Here is a 16,775-nt window from a genome sequence, read left to right as displayed (position 1 = left end):
CATGACTTCAATAATAAACAGGCAAAATCAAGGCAAACTCATTCAGATTAGATCTTGTTCCTAACATGTTCATAATTATTGTTATTGCAATAGGATAAAAAAACAATGTAAAGCCTGCGTACTGTAGAGACTCAGCCTAAACTGACCTTGACTATAGTAAATGTCATGCAAAAGCAGTTGGTCCTACTAACCCCCTTAGTGTCTTGGCTTTTGATTTTTACTGTGAAYTTCCAGGTGCTAAACTGTGTTACGRTAAATATGTGATCATACATTTACAATCTGGAGGGTTCCCCTCCTCCTCCCCCCAAGATAGGCAATATTCTTCCATTTGAGGTCTGATTGTGGCCTACAAAAGCCAGTAAGAACATTTTTGGTCACCTAGTGACAAAATAGATTTGGAAGACAGGTTTTCAGCGTAACTCTGTTGCCTTATCTTAACACGCAAGTCGGCACTGCATATTTTGTAAGTAAGTCTTGTGTGAAAGTTCATTCTCAAGAGAAATTCCTCCCCAAGTGCATAAGAGAAAGTCAAGCTACCAAGGTAGGTTTTGGAATATGTCCAGTTTTCTTGGACTCTTAGCAGAGCTGTCCTGCCTCCCTTTGTGTCCTAGGTGACTCCATGGACTAGTTTGTTTTTGCATTACTGTCCCTGCTGCTTCACAGCAGTACCCAGCCTTTGATGGRCGTTCAACCTCCCACTACCTTTCAGTGCTGTGTGATTTTTTGGAGGCTGCATTRCAGGAGTATGTTGCTAGCAAAGCTTGAACAGATTGTAGTCAAACATATGGTATAGATTCCTTGCAGATTCTAAGTCTTRGGATCATAAATTGATATAAGGGAGCCACAATTCGCTCCCCTTCCTAAATCATAAGATAAAAGGCGGACAAGTATGAAGGTCTTACAGAAAAGATAGTGCTGGTGTGAGACGTTTGACCTCTTAGCAGATGGAATTAGTGGCCTTAAGAGTGTGAGAAGCAGTAAGAGCGTAAGAGACACTAACAACAGCATACGTTCAAAAATGTGGTAAGTTAGTAAAGCCATCCTAGCCTATGTTACATTAGGAACTTAATGCAAGAGTGCAGCCCTCAACTGCAAACTGTTCAGCTGAAGTTAGAGCAGATTGGGCTTTGATAGATTTTCAGGATTTATCCCAGCACATGCTTCTTCCTGAATAGATCATAGCCATTAATATCTCTTCTTCAGTTCAAAATATATCGTAGTGTACTCTAGGAAAACCCAGATGTCCTCTCCAAATAACTGGACTTCCAAAGATTTGGCAGAAAAGCTACAGCTGCTGAGAARCGACACTTATGGTAGCTTTCAACCTTTCAGTGATACTACCAAAAATTTTTTTGTTTGTTCTGTAAGCTTTCATATTCTGTAATTCTTGTGACCTCTCTCAGTTAAATATTGTTGAAAGATTGTCAGAAAYGTCAATAAATAACCTAGTTTTCGAAGTTGTGTGTTTTCATGGCAAATTTTCCAGTGATTTCAAAGGGCCAGGATTTTGCTTCTCTTAAATGAAAAGACAACTTTGATAATTAGGTAAAGTGTAGAAACGTTCTGTTTACAGCATGAAAACTATATGGCTATTGAATTTTCAGGAAAAAATATATATTCAGCTTTGTTAGGATGCAATCTTGAATTGTTAATTACAATTCACTAATCACAACATAATTCAGTAATGCTGAATAAGAAGGGCATTTTTATTACTATCTCCTCTTAATTTGCAAGCAGTGTTTTCTATCCCACCATTTTATGTCAGAGAAGGAGGAATTTTAGAAAAGGTTTGATTTATTAGAAAGTGAATGATTCTTTGCAGCCGTGTGGGGCTAGCCCATGTTTCAATAAGACAAATTGCGTTGTAGCATTCCACTGGCAGCCAATGATAACTCATGATCTAGACAGAGTCGGTTATACCAGAAYGGATGAAAAGCAGGAGCAAAAGGACACATAGCAGAAGAAAAGAAAGCACTCGAAGAGCTGTTATTTAAAAAAAAAAAAAAGATACAACCCTAAGCATTGATTTAGATGCTATTTTAAAATATTTCAATTAAGATTCTGCAGTGTGGCAGAGTGTGGCAGAATAAAGAAGATYGTGTTCTCTCTTTCCCAGTAGTAAATTATCATATTTATGCTCAAAAACATGCCACTGTCAACTTCAGTCATTTGTGTAATTGGAAAAAAGTAAATGATGTACTAAATGAGACCCTACTGTTGGTTTATGTTTTAAAAAATGTAGTGGCAAATGGTACAGGTTTAAAATGAATTAATGTCAACTATGAGAAGGAAAACCTAAAACAAATAAAATCTGACTGTTACTGACCTTTAGCTAATATTGATAGTTTATCACCAGAGAACTCATTGATTTATTTTTCAGTTCACATCTGATTATCACTTCAAAATAGCACTGAATATTTTAAAACAGCTCAGCCATCCATGTTTTGCTTTCCACTGTTCCAGACTACATATGAATGTTTCTTTACTCCCAGGGAGCGTAATGCTTCTTTTTGAATACGYGACCCTCCAGGAGCAAACCCCAAGGTGATGGGTTGCCTCCTGACTGCAGATACGCGTGTCGTGAAGTGCTGCCCGCTGCCCGTCTGCTTTGTTCTCGGCGCTCCGCGGAGCAGGAAGGGTATTGAAACACACAGGAATCGTGTTCCCAGGGAGCTGACAGGCAGACCTGAGGGACGGTGCGAAGTGCATACCTGGTATGTCTAATTTTAGGCCTGACAGTGTCCCTAGAAAAAAAAAATCTATACTAATTTCTCTGTGACATACAGAGCTGTAAACTGCAGCATTTTTCATTCCACTACCAAAATGTTCCTGTGCATTTTTTCAGTATTATTTAAAGAAACTGTCAAGCCTTCGGCATTTAACAAGTATTTTTAAACTGTGTTTTTCAGTGTAAACCTGCCATGCATTCAAGGTATTGTTGCATGAAAAAGCATAAACTGAAGTGTCTTATTAGAAAAGAAATCAACATTAGACATAAAACCAACTTCATTTTATTGCTTAACATTGATATTGTTCCCCATGGGAAAGGTGTTACCATTTGATAGATTCGGTGGGCCCTGTCTGTGCTGGTGTAAATCAGGAATGCCTGATGAATTTTGATGAGGCTTGGCAATTTTACATCAGCTCAGAATTTTAGTCCACATGTTTCTGTGTGTACACTACGCTGAAATAAAGGTGCAGTCATTTTAAATATAATTGAGTAGGCTCATAAGAGGTTCCACTTAGAAGGTAAATTATGGTAACAAGTCAAGAGTGTACTCTGTATAGTTTTCATTTCAAGTGTATGGTCTTCTGTATTCACTTAACTAGACACACAAATCTAAGCAGACAGATGAGCTAGAAGCAATCAAAGAGAAAAGCTTTATTTGGAGCTTATGGTAGTATTGAAGTTTTATTTGGTAGTGTTTCCCCATGAGACAATTTCAGAAAAAGATGAAGCGATGGATCACAAACAATTTAATATCTGAATCCCTGGCTGTTGATTAACTGAATTTTGGACTCCTCCTTGTATAATTCTGGAAACCTTTCTTAGGTTGAATGTTTAGCAAAAAGTCTGGGGAAGGAGTCACTCTGGAGATCTGGCAAGCATACCCAGCTGTTAATTGCCCCATCTCAAGCCAAGAGGAGTTGACAGGTGTTGCCACCTTTCACACATGTACCCTGGGGAAGCACAGATAACTTCATCCAATGCTCCTGGTCTTGTGCTTTCYGGAAGGCTGTTTCTGCTTCAGGGAGTGATCAAGGGCTAGAAAAACATTCACGTAATACAAGAGAAAGCAGGCAAAGGAAGCTTACAGGGCATCGGCGTAGTGGCTTGTGCTAGCRTTGCTTAATGCTTACCTTGTGTAACGGTTTTATAGCCTTGAAGTGCCAAACAGTTTTGAGTCCAACAACAGTGCTTTATTWAGCACTCATCACTGTGTCACCTTAATGCTCAGGAGGTGCTCCCCTGGTGTGACTTTTGAGGTCAGTCGTACCGATACTCGCATGTAAAGTTAGCTTGGATCACTTGAATATGATCAACATTCATATATACCTACTTGTGTATGTATTTGAAGGGTTAGACCCTTAGCTAAAATCAGTAGCTTCAACCTCATCTAGATATGTAATCTCAGAACCTTTTCCTCCTTGCTGTATTTTTTCCTACCCATATATTGCAGTTTTTTCTCACAAAGWATAAAAGCAATAAACAACTTTCCATTTTATTTAAATCTCATTTTGCAGATTGGCTCATGCCCTCCTTCATAATATTTTAAAAATTCTGSTTAAACTGTGTAGTGGCATCAGAATCAGACACCCCACAGCCATTGGATATAGCGTATGTGACAGATGCATAATGTGAATTTCTACCACCAATGTATGATGTGAAGTGAATTGAACTGACACTGGTGTTTACAGACTCGAGGACCAAGCTTGCATATACGTCCTGTGAGGAAGCATCTATTCCCCCAGCACATAACGGTTCATTTCTTGCACTGTATTCAGAGAGTACAAGGTGAGAGGAGAAAGTAAAGGAGGATATTTATTGAAAAAACAGACTTCTAAAGGAAAGTGTAATTAGTAGATTCCTGGATTCCTGATCCCGGTCTGGGGATCATCACCCGCTCTTGCTTTAGTTGCAGCCAAGGGCCCTTCTAAGGAGATCCATCATCATACTTTGGATTGAGAAACTAACTAAAACAATGAAATGTGGCAGAAAAATGTTGGTTCAGGAGSCACTAGACTTTCTAATGTGTTACCTCTACTTCCTTTAGTCACTTGTCAGCATCACCTTTCTTCCACCATCTAGGGAGATGTGTCAAARCAAGTACATCAAGAGTCAGTGCCACGGGTCTGTGGCACTGCAGGTGATGATGCCTTGCAGGTGGCCTCAGGTGTTTCTTCTTCCTTTGGAATATCTGGGCCAATTTCTGGCTCTGTCAGGCTGGAAGATGTTTTGCAAGGGACATTGGAAACGTTCTTTTGCTCTGCCCGTTACGGATGTTGTTTAGTTTACAGAGATTTGTGAACAAAGACGAAACCGAATCACAACTATTCGCTTAAATTTGTGTCTGCTCACACTTCTGAAGCTGGGGATTTTACAGCATTCAAAAATCTCCAGTACAAAAGACAGGCAGAAAGGTTTGTATGGCTTGAAGTCAAAGCTATCAACCCCCCCCCCCAAAAAAAAAAAAAAAAAAAAAAAAAAAGCCACGCACATGTACATTAGTTTAGAGCTGTACAAAAGAGCCCTTACTTTGAATGCACCATGAACTGCAATATCCTCTTCCCCCCCCCCACCTCGAGCTCTGAGCACTGCTGAATTGCAGACTCCTAACAAAGCAGGGGAGCTGGGTGCAGCTTCTTTGGAAATACTTCACATTGCACCATGCCTGATTCTTTTGCCTCACTTGAGTAAATAAGGAGGGARCTGATTGGCATCCAGGACTTTTTGAAGAAATTAGTGTGTAGTAAGCTAAGGGGTGAATTTATAGAATGTAAAGACTGAATATTCTGATGACAGTTTGTGTTCGAGCTGCGGTTGTGCTAGCTGAAGGGGTTATYGCACAAATTTCACCTACAGCTGCTGAACGTTGCCCCATGGAAGAGCCGACCGCTCCCTCGGATCTGTGTGTCCTGAAAAAGGCTGGGGAATAACCACACTAGCAATTCAGCTGGCAGTCAAGTCATCAGAGGAATTAATTCAGAGAAAAGCTGGGGCAAGTCAGATCAGAATGAGCAGCTGAATATAAAGAAACCTCGCAGAAATAGGGAAGAGCTCAGAAACTCCGTTCCCCTGCAGCTTGCATTTCTCAGGATATGCATACCTCGGTTATTCACTGAGATCCTTCTGCAAGTCCTGTGCTGCACTAAAATCTACTTTCTTTGGAAAGCGTAGAGTGAATACTTAGGCTGTGATCTCATTCCTACTAGTGCTGGTGACAGGAGTCCCATGGGCTTCGCGGCAAATTAGATCCCCTGGAAAGAAACGGAGAGTCAGAACAGATCCGACCCCTCTGCCGTTTCTGGGAGCGAACGCGCGTTCTTCCGTGCCCTCTCTGCCTTGCCTCTGACAACTTTTTCAGTAAGATCTTCCCTATCGTGTGCACGCTTGCTCTGTCTTCTCTTTTTAACCCCTGCGCAAAGAAAGTTCAGTACAGGTACTTGAACAAGCTGATGGGCTTCTCTTAAAATCGAGTCTTCATGGGCTCTCTGGCTGCTCCTGTTCCCTGGGTGCTGTAGGACATTCTTCTGAAGAAATACGCTTTATTTTAATTCTGCTATTCTCGTAACTCTGTCCTGTCACTCTTTTGATGAGTTATACATCAACTATAACAATGCTTTCTGATTTCATTTGGTACCACTTACTTCATACAAAAAGGAGCTCAGTCTTCAAAGAAAACTTTTATTTCATTGTCTGCTACATATGCAAGTATTCCCTAAGGGACTGTATTATTTATTATTTCACTCCCCCTCTTTGCTTTCTCCCGTTCCTCTCCAAAAGACTAACAGACACTAATCTCCTTTCATCAGGTTCCTTTTTTCCTAATTTTTGCTTTTTGCACAAAACGCTCGCCACTACCTTTAACACCTTATTGTGTCTGGAGTGATAATTGCTTTCAATCGCCGCAGCTGGTGCACGGAGAAGCGTGTGGGCTCCGTAAATTGGGAATGGGCAACCTGGGTGGGATTGCAGGAAAATGCAGACGTCTGCTCCGCAAACTGCATTTCGAGAGAGTTATGCTTTACAAGTCTTACTTTTTCTCCCCCACTGAATTCATCTTCTGGACATATTTCTATGGAGTCACCTCTGCAACAATTCACGACTCGTGTGTGTGTGTGTTAGAGAAAGCAGCCGACTGTGGGGCACTGATGCACATCAGAGAAACAGGAAAAATAGGATGTGATACCTGAAACACCTAGTTAAAGCTCAGTTTGGGAACAGCACAGGCATAGTATTCGCTGAGGGGAACCGAGCAGGATGGGGGAAGCATGGGCCCGACAACAGTGTCTGAGGTCCTCTGGGATGTTATTTCTGCCTGTTTTAATGTGTACAGTATTGCTCTGAAATCAAGCAGTCTTCTTTCAGTTGTTTACATCTCATTTGTTTTACGTGTAGGATTGATAAGGAAATACGGGGTCATCGTATGAGTAAACGTGAAAGCTGGGTTATCTTGTTTCCCCCCCCCCCAAAAAAAAAATTGCCAACATATTTTTCCCTTTCCTACTTAGTTCTTACAAATTAATATTCAGCAATTATTATCAGTATTYTTAGAGCAAAAATAAACATGGTTTCTAGCACATTTTTGTGTGTGGTTTGACTATTACAATTCCATTAYGTTATGATATGGTTTATACCCCACCTAGCCACGAGGAAATGTGCACACAGCGTTTGCTACCTAAAATTAGTCTGCTGTGAGACCAGTTTGTACCTGTTTTTCTAGATTTCCTGAAGTGAGGACTACTCAATTATTTTCTATATCGTTTGGAAGGCTTCTAATAAAATGTTTATCATAATCAGCACTGCTTAGGGCATACTGGCTTGAAACCAAGTATTTTGTTTGCTCACTGCTTTCCCGTTCCTTATTTCAGGACCRCAGAGGTTTCCGATGTCTATTTAAGGTTAGGAAAGGTAGGGTCTGTAGCGCAGGAATGATTGCAGAATTTTGCAAACTCCAAAGAGGGGGGAAAAAATTGGCAGGTTTGAATTTTTCAGCCTTTCCTCTGAGGCATTCATTGGTGCTCATATTTTTTTAACGTTAGAAAAAGTAAGAACTACAAAGCCGGAAAAGCTGTGATTTTTTCCAAGTTCCAGAGTGGTAAGGTGAAGGGCAGGACCAGTATCTCGACATTCCTAATTCTTTATTTGCGAGCATTGCCAAATTGCTATCCTTATTTGAAATCAGGGCTAGGTGAAGATGGAAGAATGCAGCTGATAAGCCTGGAATTCTAGATCCCAAAACATCATTTTTGGTTTTGGGCAATGAGGGATTTCCTATGATTTTGTACAAATGRGAATTAAGGTTACTGTTGGGAACAAGACCTGGATTAGGAAAAGCAGCAGGAAAACCAGGGAATGTAGCAATGTAACATCTGTAATAAAGTCTGTGGTCCAGACAGAAACTGAGTAGTTTCAATTTGTCATTTTTTATTTTGGAGCAGCACTGGTTTCACTTTATACCTAAGGTGAGGATGAAATGTATGCTTTGGAAATGAAGGGGCTGTAGGGCGTTACGGAGGACAACATTTTRTAAGATGCAGAAAAGAAGGTTGGCACAAGCAGCAATAAATTCCAGTTTCTTCTTCTGTGCTCCCAAGCGTTGGTTTGTCCCCTTATTTTGTTGCTGTTAGAGCTAGAGCGTGAAACAGGAACGACCGCTTCCCCTAAATATTGCTGTGTTTTGCAAGTTGCAAAATTCCTTTGCTTTTTAAAATTATGGTTTGGGTTAGATATAGGAGACTCTTTTGAGCCTGAAAGACTGTGGTCTTTTGCAGCATTCAGACAGATGAAGAGAAGGCAGGAATAACATCTGCTAGTCTTTATTCAGTTCCCGTGCTTAAGTTAGAGCTAGGCTTAGGGTCATCTGTYGTAAGCTGGAGTTGGGTTGTGAGTTAGAAAAAGGAGGGAGAGAACAGCCAAGACGAGCTGGGTGCTCTGCACGTTCCTGGAGACGAAGCAAGGAGAGATGCCGCTAGCGCGGGAGGAACCGGTTTCTCTGATTTGCAGGCAGTGCTGTGCACCCAGGCCTCTTCTGAGGCACGGTCCGGCTCCGCTTAAGGTTGCGGTTAGGATTAGGGCTTTTAATCTCGAAGGACGGTATTTTACTCTTTTCAGGGAGGTGTATTGGGGGAGAGTATTGGTGTCTTCAAATTTGTTGTGCTTTATTTGTGGGCAGTACTGGGCACCTGAGTGTACGTACTTTGACTCTGAGTTACAGTTATGTTAAATAAACAGGGGAAGGTAGAGCCAGAATAAGTGGATATCTGCACTCCAGAGGATAAACTGAATCAGTGCCTTGAAATGTATCATTCCTTGTTTCTAGGCGCTGTTAGTGTTAGGAGCTGAAAAAATTAGTTGTTGTTACAGCCTGACATGCAAAACTTTATAGGAGTTATTGAGATGAGGCTGTGAGAGACAATATAATTGCTGCAGAAGAGGTAAGAGTATTCCAAGGTCAGTGACGGAGGCTAGTCCTGTTTCAGGTCAGGGAGTTTGAAGAATAAACAAACACGGTTATTTACCATATTCATATATTTATATCATATATATGAATATTATGTGTATTCATACTTTATACAGACACGAACACACACACATATATATGTATATATATAGGAATATAAGAATATTACCTAGTGGTTGGATAGCATGACTCTTCCCTCACTTTCATCTGTTATCTCTAGGGTGGTTTTTCTGTGTGGTAACTTTACATACAGTCTATGACATCTTTGCTTGATTTGGCCCTATATGAACAGTTCTCTAGCCCATAAGCACTTAAAAAATTTCAAGGTATCATCATTGCAGTTAGAAAAAAGAACGTTTTCAACTGTCATTTTCAATGTAACAAGAACTTTGATTTTTTGTTTGTTTGTTTTTTGATAAAAGAATCCACATTTCTTCCCGTAACAAGTTACTCTATTAAAATTTCCAAACGGGAATTACAGCCCTCAGTTGCAGCCAAAATCTTTGCTAGAGAGTTGAACAAGAGTCCCAGGCACTTGACCAAAGCAGTATTTCAAGAATACGTTGTAGTTATTTGAAAGAAGATAATGCAATGTGGTCATCTTCTGCTTCACTACAGGTATAAATCCTCTAAAACCGTTGCAGATGTGGCAGGGATATTGCAACCCATTAACCTAATAGAATGTAACTGTTTTTCTCTTGCAAGGCTTCTCTGACTTGGTCTTTTTCTTTTTTTGGCAGAAGTGTGTGTGTAAACGGAGGGTATGTAGGTATAGGCTGCCTGTGCGTTGTGGCATTGAGCGCCGCTGTGCAGACCATCTCCCTGTGAATTAACACTGAAATAGGGTGGCGCACAGCCCCACTCCTCCTCTCCCTGTCTCCCCCCCCCGCCTAAGACCCAGCCAGCTAAGATCTTACTCAGAGTCTGATATCTTTATGCTGACACCCCATTGAGTGGGTATATTATTCTCCAAGTATCTGGGTATAATTCAGTGCAAGTGTGAATGGTAGAACCGGGCACCAAAAAGTTACTCTTTAATATAGTATTTGAATATGTATTTGAGATTCCTCCTTGTTGCTGAGTTTGTGGCCAAAATGGAAATGCTAGTCTGTGTCTTTGCTGATTGTGAGTATGACCATGAGGCTGAATTTCATGCACCCATTTATGAATCTGGCTTATATGCTGAATGCAGCATTTTGTGCAGGTCACGTGTTGTATACAAAACATCTGATAAAATGCTGCTCACAGTCTTACAGATCTTAGAAATCCTTTCCATATGTCTAATCTTAAATCCTTTCCATATGTCTCCATCTATACATGAGCACCAATTAGTCAATTAATCTGCCACCTTTATTTAATTAGATAATAAAGAAGAACTTTTTGAAGTTAAATCTTACTTCATTTTTCCAGGAATCAAAAATGACAACTAGTAGCAGCAACAAATTACAAGACAAATTTCATAATCCACTCAGTGAATACATTAATATTACAGTATTTGCTGAGTTAAAACAAGTCCAACATTCAATATTCTGCTTTGCAAACAAAACACATTTACATGAATCCAAACAAGAAAAAAAAAAAAGAAAAAAGGCTCTTGGTAGCAGTCCTGGAACGATTGCGAGACATCTTGACTCTTCAGTGTCCTTAGAAATTAACCCTGTGTTAATGAAAGTTCATAAGCAAGAATCCCAGTGCAATGGAAATCCTCCCATGCCCCCTTTAGGGCAAGTATCCAGCCGCTTTGCAGTGCCTTAGCAGCGCAGGGTGACCAGACCAGGGCTAAGGTGCTGGCCCGGTATGGCCGTCTCCCTTGAACCTGGCTCATTAACATGCCTTTCTGGTCCCAGGAGACGTTCCGTTTTATGTGAAAGCAAAATATAACAGAAACTGGATGTTTCTGGGTTTGCTGCTGGCAGCTGTTACCTTCCTGGGGAGAAAAACGCTCTGCCGGGTCCGGATCTAAGAATAAATGAAAATAGCTATGCCAGAGCCCACGGAGCGATACCGCTTAGCACCTGGTGAAGATTTGCCCCACGTATTTCTTGCTCTGACAGCAAGTAAGCTCAATATAAAGTACTTAATGTTTTCAAAAGGTGAAAGRGATGTTATTTGTTTGTAGCCGTACAAGAAAATATTTTTTTCACAAGAAAATAGTTTTCTAATAATAGCCCGCTATTAAGTGCCAAGTAATTGCTCTATGATTTTCAGTGCTTTATTGCAGTCAGCTCTCGGGAGCGGGGTCAGGTTTCCAGCCCCTGCAGCAGAGATGCTTTTGCTGGGTTGAGCACCGTTGTTTTCTGTCAATGAATTATCAATTGCTTTGAAGACTGATCACTTCCTTTCTTCTTGTGTGTAGTTTAGATATCCACAACTTTTTGAGGGTATTTGAAGCCTTACTAGCACAGAGCTTATTGAATATACAGCCCTTTCCTTTGTAGGTGTAAGGATGACAGTGACTCGGAGAGTGACATTCCTTTCACATTTGGATTTTTTCTCTTAATTCTGAGTGGACAAACGGAAAAGAAGTTACAGGCTCTTATGCTGTCCCTCTCTGATATTTCAAAAAAAAAGTATTTGGGGGTTTCTTTGCAAAATTAAGATAAATTTGTCAAATTACAGAATGATCCATTATGTATATAAAAACACATTTCTGACTTAAAACTTTCTTGTCCTTAAACAGGTTTTTCATACGAACCTGTATATGGAAAAAAAAAAAAAAACTCCAAGCAACTAATGCGTAAGGAAAGATATTCCTCTTACATGTTTTAAAATGTGAAAAAGAGATTTTAACTGATTCATATCCAACCATTTTGGTAGTGCTTTGATGCAGCACTGGGAGTAGTTTGTGAATCCTTCTTCTRTTTAGACAGATGCAGTAATAGCATAACATGTATTTTATAAGTGATAGGAAAGAGGGAACAGGAAGGGAAAAATGCAGCTAATATTCTCAACTACCAAGTGTACTTTAGGTGTTTTTACAGTGCGTATTGCCACACGTGTACTGTCTTAGCTCTACTAACTTCAGTTAAGTAGGGCTGCTTGTGATGGTAAAACAAAGCACAGAGGCTTTTTAGGATACAGGCCTTAGAGATTTCAAAGTTGAGCAAAAGAGATTAGAATTCTATTTTTTCTCCTGCTCCTAGTTTTTCATGTGTATGTATTAAGCTGCTTGTATTAAGCTCTTCACTAAGTAGTATTTCTGATCTATGCTGCAATTTGTCATGACATTTCTGTAGGCAGTTGTTATAAAGATGTCTGCTGCTTTTTTTTTCTCAAACAAGAAAGTAGGCTACAAATAAGTCACTTCATTTTTAAATTACTATCAATTTAAAAAAAAGAGAGTGTTGGAGTCCATAAAATTGATAGCTGAATTCTGTTCTTGGATCTGGAAGATACTGAGCCAGAACATCTTCATCCACACACACAAGCTGATGTTGCATTCATCTGACACCAGCGTATGCTATTTATGAATGTTATTGCCGTTCCAGTTTTTAGTATAACAGAAAATCAGAGATTCGAGTGTAACAGGCAAGTAAGTGCGTGATATGATGATCACCTAAACAGGTTTTAATTTAGAGCTTGTTGACACTGAAACCATTTTCCAAGTCCATTCAGTACAAGTGACTTAAACGTGCGCTGACCTCAGGGCACCTCGGATTTTTCCTGCCAGTCTTTCCCAGTAAAGCRCAGCAGCTTGGCTGCACCGCGTCCAGCTGGGGAGCGAGAAACGGCACCTGCCTGCGCGGTTCTTCCGTGGCCTCTGCTGTCACAAAATCTGAGGGCTTTCCAGATAGCARTGACTTTATCTGTAGTGCCCCCAAGGAGGAGTGAGTTATCATCGGCACTCTGCAGAAGCGAAGCGAGCGCCCGTGACACTGTGGCTTGTGCAGAGCGGCGGGCGGCAGCGCGTGGCGCGGCCAGAAGCCCAGCCTGCGTGCCGGGGCAGGCGCTGCTCCTTCAGCTTTACGCCCGCAGTTCCTCACCCTGCTTTTCTGTGGTTCTGTGCAGCCAGCACACCTGACACCTACATCTTAGAGGGGCTGGGTGTCTTCTGACCCAGAGCTGAGCACCTCCGCAGCGCTCTCGGAGACTCGGCGTTCTTTGCACTCTCTCCTCCAGCGAAGGGTGCGAGCTTGTGTCTGTCCCCGAAAGAAATGATCAGGAGTCCGTGAGGGCTGGGAACAGCTTGCAAGTCTGTGTTTGCTGGATTGAATGTGGGGAGAGGAAGAGAAGTGTTTTATTTTCAGGTAATGTGCTTAGGGAGGAATTGTGCAAATGATTAGAATAAGAGGACAAACATTTTTTTGCAATTTCATCACAAATCTAATTGAACCTTTCAGGTTCTCTGTGAATGATACAAAAAGGGAAAAATAAAACAGAGAAAAAATTGAAATCTTGCCAAGTTAATAGTCATGATGAGCTTGATCAAGTCTACCGAATTTCATGGGATGTCAACAGGCTTTGGGTCACGACCAATCACCTTTATTTTCTCTACCTAAGCTCTTCTCCTGATCTCTTTTTTCTTTTCTTTTTTTTTTTTTTTTTCTTTTTTTTTTTTAAGGTCTAGCCTTTGTATATACTTACTCTGTGGAATCCCTGTGCATCTTCGTGGCTTCTTTAATGACTCATTCTTTTTGGGGAGTAAGACAGAAGGGTGGTCATTTCTGTAATGCAGACATTTCATTTACGGTTAAACCAAAAGGAGATTTATCAATTGCCACCTCGGTTTCAGCTGAAGGTTGAGCATTTTCCTGTGCAGCAATATGTTGTGTCTGAAAAAGCTGCATGCCCCTTCCTTTTATTTGAACCTGACCTGCTTTTCAGAGTTGTATATTGTCAAAAAAAAGGGGGGGAGGGGGACTATAGCTTTTTTAAAATGTACATTTTCATCAGTAGGTATCATAAAAATATCACAGAGCATTGAACTTGCAATGTTTCACTACAGAAAAGTCTGTCACTTTGGTTCATAATTAAGAGCTGCTGATTTACACTGCATTTAACTGTATGCTCATCAGACAACAAGCTTTTCCTAGCTCTACTGAATCTGGGATGGAGCCTTGGAAAAGAAATCCAATCAGTGCTTTAGCATTGCAAAATAGTTTAGTCTGCAACATGTTATCATTAACAAACTTTCCTTGTTTTATCTCCTGTCTCAGTAGCTAGTGCACAGTTCCCTTTCTTCATAAAGGCATTGCACCAGTCCTACACTAAATACTAGGTGCGAAATCTTTACTCACTGAAATATTAATGGAGTAGAATATTTTTTTCTGTGAAGCAGACTGGATTTTTCAGTTTTTTCCCCCTTCCATCTAACAAAGGTCCCTTCTCGTCAGCCAGCTCTGTCAAAGCGGAGGAAGCAACGAGCACATTAGAAACTGAGATATGAGAGCACCCAGCAAAAAACCTCCTTTAAAAAAATACTTTTGAACTTCAGAGAAGATGCAGCGCTTGCTTTGCAGAGAACACAGGGTTGGAGRGTTTTTTCTTTTTAACAGACATGTGTAGCGCATTTGTTTCAGTTTTATATCTGCTGTCATAATATGATGGTTTTATTCAGGTTTTAAACGTGCTTCAGCTAGAAACCCTACGTCTTCAAATGAGGCAACCCTGGTGCCTTTGCGATTTCCCTAGCTGCACTCGCTCACCTTACCCAGGTGCATGTTAAATCAGTATTAATGACAATATCATTCTTCTGCAGTCATCTCCTGCCTGCAATTTGGTTTTAATTACCCACCACGTTGTCTTTCCCCCTCACTGACAGCCATTAAATAGGGAATGACACCAGAGCCGCGGCTGTGTCGAATAGACACTTCACCGGGGCGGTCGGAGCTTTTTTTTTCTGTTGTTCCTCCCTCTTCTTCTCTTTTCTTCCCCCCCCCCTTTTTTTAATAATTAAAAAAGATCCTTCCATAATGCAGGCTGCAGTGCCTCCTCGTGGCAAGCGGGAGACAAAACCAGGCTGCTTTCCCTACTGCTTGTTTCAAAGGCTCAGCGGTGCTTGCTTGGGCTAATTTAGAGCTTTTTTTCTTTTCTTTTCTTTTTTTTTTTTGGGGGGGGGTGGGGGGTAAGCACCATCCCTTAAGGGAGAGAGGAAAAAACACTTAAAGATTAAGGATTAAGGCCTGGTTGGAACACACGGAAGCACCTCCGTGTCGAAAGGGAGCCGGAGCCCTGGTGCGGCCTTCGCGCCTGGGCGCCGGCGGGGGCAGGAGGCTCGGCGGGGCCGGCCCGGCCGGAGCCCCGGGCACCCGCCTTCCCTCCTCCGGGAGCCCCGGGCACCCGCCTTCCCTCCTCCGGGAGCCCCGGGCACCCGCCTTCCCTCCTCCGGGAGCCCCGGGCACCCGCCTTCCCTCCTCCGTGTCTGCCCGCCGCTCACGGGGCACGCGGCTCGGCATAGCTACGCTCATCCGTGCGCAGCCACGGGCAGTGGGTAATTTTAATACCAAACATGGCCTTTTATAAGGTTTCTAAGAACCTCCTAAGTTGTTTTCCCTTTGGCCGGCGGTTTGAAATCGAGTTGCCCTTCGTGCCGCCCTCCCCTCCGCCCAGACCTCTATTTACCCCCGTGGGAGGATTTCACCGCGTGAACCAAATTCCTGTTGAAATGATTTAAATCTGGTCTCATTGCATTAAACGCAGTGGCGTTAATCTTGATTTATGAATGCTATAAGCCACGGTAGGCCGTGGCGCGAGTTATTCTGCCCGTTAGGCTGGGGCCGCTGCGGGCGAGCCGGAGCCTCGCGGAGGTCGGCTGGCAGGTGCTGGGAGCGAGGAGCGGGCAGGGATCAGCGGAACAGCGGTAGGGCAAATACCTGTCTGCTAGTAGAAGAAAACGTAGAGGCATTTTGGAGGAGTAAAGAAAACTTCCCATGGAGAAATACCTTCTTCCTGGTTTCCCATCTGAGGGTTAGATCAACAAGATTCTGCTCAGCGGAAGGAAAAAAGAAATAATCTGAACACCCGGGCAATTAGGGTGGTCAAGGAGGTTTGTGAAGGGTGCGGACGAGCAGTGCCCGTCCACGTTTTGTTTCAAGTGTGGCCAGTATTTCGTCTTGTTAAATGTCAGCTGCACTGATTTGATTTGAGGAGCCTAGACTGTGAGTCATTAAATACTTGCTCTGTAAATTTGCTGTCCCTTACAGGAAAATTTGTGGCTGAACCTGGAGGTTTGTAACAGCGAGCCCACCAGGAAGGTTTAATCTCTGATAGAGCTTCCATATATATTGGTTTACAGCTGTATTGAGTCCAGTTAGAAAGACTTYTTTTATATATACTTTCCTAATATGAAACTTGATGCTTGGAAAATCTGATAAGTGAGTTTCATTTCCCTGGAAATTTATTGCTTCTCTTTCCAAGTGCAAGGAAATAAAACAAGTAAAAACAATAAGCAGTCTGTAAGGAGGGTATTAATGAGGGGTCACTCTTTTCTCATGTAGGCTCAAGCTCAGGAGAAAAGGAGAAAGGAGTTGCTTTGGGGGCAATCTAAATAGCTGGCACAGTATATTTTGTTTTATTTATTTGGTAGCAACAGCTCTTTTCTATTTCCCTCTTGAAAACCTGTTCTCCAAATCCTCCTGACAGGATATTTAT

This window comes from Rhea americana, unplaced genomic scaffold, assembly GCF_003343005.1.
Source record: "Rhea americana isolate MKP2758 unplaced genomic scaffold, rheAme1 scaffold_28, whole genome shotgun sequence".
Lineage (NCBI taxonomy): Eukaryota > Metazoa > Chordata > Aves > Rheiformes > Rheidae > Rhea > Rhea americana.
The sequence above is the reverse complement of the archived record's forward strand: the minus strand, read 5'-3'. Positions refer to the sequence as shown.